A 2,707-nucleotide genomic window follows, 5' to 3' on the forward strand; every position below is an offset into this window, starting at 1 on the left:
GTTGAAGGGACACATATTGACTACACTTAAGGATATCCCATTTTTTGGGCAAGATCATGAGGATGCTTTTAAGAATCTAGATGAACTCAATGACATTGCGGATTACTTCAATGTCCCAAATGTCAACAGAAACATAGTCTTGCTTAGGATGCTTCCCGTCACTTTCAAAGGAGCTGCTAAGGAGTGGTTAAAATCACTTCCACCGGGTACAATCACCACTTGGGCTCAAATGCGTGAGCAATTCCTGGACCAGTTTTTCCCTCCATCCAAGATAGGCAAACTCAAGAAGGCAATAGCCAACTTTGAGCAACAGATGGGGGAGTCATTATACGAAGCATGGGGGCGGCACAAGGGCTTGCTCAGAAATTGCCCTCAGCATGATCTAAATGTGCAACAAGAGATATCAATTTTCTATGATGGGGTCAACGTTATGACGAGACAACTCCTTGACTCTCAAGGACCATTAACAAAGAAAAATCCAAGGGAGGTCAAGGAGTTGATTGAAGAATTCGCGAAGCACTCTCGCGAATATCACAACCCTAGGCAAGATGGAATCAAATGTAGTGGAGGGGCCCAAACTGAAGAAATAGCAGCTGTAATGGCCATGCTGAATAATATGGATCGAAGGATAACACAAATGGACCAGTCAATCCATGCCATAAGAGTGGGTTGCGAGAAATGTAGTGGTCCACACTTGACCAAGGATTGCAATGTAGATGAGTTTGGGAACAGGAAAGCTCAAGTGTGCTACTCTAGTGGGGATAAGTATGATGAGGACTGGAGGAAACCGAAGAAGGAGTGGCTGCCATATGAAGAGTATAAGAAGCAAAAAGAAGAGAAGTATAGGCAGACAGGCCGAGGCTTTTATCAAAAGGAGCAGCCATTAACCGAGAAGAAACCCGACCTAGAGACCATTTTGATGAAGTTTATGGAAGCTTCGGAAAAGAGACACGATGCCACTGATTCTGCCATTATGGAACAACAAATTGATAAAGAATCAGCAAGCCTCCATCTATAACCTTGAAGTACAATTTGGTCAACTAGCCACTCTAGTTCAGGAACAATTGTCCCCGAAGAATCCCGAAGTAAAGACCCAATCTCACGTAATGGCCATCGATATTGAAGAAGAAGCAATCTCTGAGTTCCTGGAGGCATTGGAAGAAGAACCACAGCAGCCCGATCCAAAACCAAAGAAGTTAAAGTTCGAAAGTGAAGAAGTTGCTGAACCAGCTTCGCCACGACGTGGCGCATGTTTGATCAAAAATCCTTTGAGCCCGTTCTAGCTTATCAGCCACCTTTGCCATTTCCCACCCGAGCTGCACTTAGTCTACTGGAGAAGGAGCATTTAGAGTTTGTAAAGCATGTAAAGGGGATTCCAATTAATATTCCCTTTGTCGAGTCCTTATCCAAAGCTCCTGAGAACCAGAAATTACTGCAAGATTTGATAGACACTCGAAGGCAATTAAAGAAGCAGTCTACAGTGATTCTAAGTGAACAAACTTCAAAAGCTGTGTTGGGAGAAACACCAGAAAAGATGGGGGATCCTGGACGCCTCACTCTTCCATGTGAGTTTGGGAATAATATGAATGTTAATGCTTTAGCCGATTCTGGGGCTAGCATTAATTTGATGCCCTTTTCATTTTATCAAAAATTGGAGATTCAGAAGATGAAGGCTACAAAAATGAAGATTCACATGGCGAATCGTTCGGTGACACAACCCCGGGGCATCGTGGAGGATATTTTGGTAAAAATTGGAAAATTTGTTTTTCCAATAGACTTTGTAGTCTTGGACATGAAAGAAGACCTGGATGTTCCATTAATCCTTGGGCGTCCATTGCTTAACACTGCTGGAGCTCTTGTTGATATCCGCGAGTCTAAGCTCACTTTGAGGGTTGGAGATGAACAAGAAGTTTTTGGGATAAAAGATGACTTTCAAGAAGATAAAGATGAGGTGTTCACAATTAACGAAGAGAATGAACTAGAAGAACTGGAAATGCTTATGGAAGAAGAGATAAAGGTAGTTCATCAAGTCAAAAGGACAAAACCGAGGGAATCTGTTCCATACTTGATTGAAGTCATAGCTTACAAGAGCCCGCCTTCTTGGGTGAGCAAAGAGGATGAGGAAATGACAAGTGATGAAGAAGAGGTCACTTCAAGAGTAACAAAGCAGGTGGTGAAAGAAGAGGAGGATGCTATGGAGTGCAAGGAACAAACTAAGGGCACAAAACGCAAGCTTGAAGAAGAGGGAAAAACTAAAAAGGAGAATTCAAAGAAGGCATATAAAAGGCGAGTTCAAGCTTACAAGCGGCGGTTCAAGGAACAAAAGATCTTAATGGTGGATTCTTTAGAAGATTCAATGTAGAAGGCACGAAGTCCAGCTCAAGACTCCAAGAAAAAGAAGCGCTTCTCGGGAGGCAACCCGAGTTTGGTTTGCATTTTCTTTTCTTTTAAATTTTTCTTTTTAATTAGGAAAGACATCAACTCATCATCTAATAACTGATAATTAGTAAAGAATTAGTTGTGGGGAACATTAATTAATGAATAAGATGCAAAATTAGTTAGTTAAATAGTGAGATTTTATAACATTTTGCAATTAGGTAGTTTCCACGACGTGGGCATAGCCAGCCACGTCGTGGGAAAAATGAAAACACGGGATTAGATTATAGTTTTAAGGCCCACGACGTGGGCATAGCAAGCCACGACGTGG

At 42.0% G+C, this 2,707-nt stretch overlaps 1 non-coding gene across 1 annotated transcript; it reads right to left on the reverse strand.

Moving 5' to 3' along the window:
• Positions 1-277: 277 nt before the first annotated feature.
• On the reverse strand, positions 278-384 carry LOC144999066 (small nucleolar RNA R71). The gene has a single exon (XR_013660591.1). It is a non-coding gene; the product is annotated as a small nucleolar RNA R71 (small nucleolar RNA).
• Between the last annotated feature and the right edge of the window lie 2,323 nt (positions 385-2,707).

This window comes from Lactuca saligna, chromosome 5 (assembly GCF_052625555.1).
Source record: "Lactuca saligna cultivar CGN05327 chromosome 5, ASM5262555v1, whole genome shotgun sequence".
Lineage (NCBI taxonomy): Eukaryota > Viridiplantae > Streptophyta > Magnoliopsida > Asterales > Asteraceae > Lactuca > Lactuca saligna.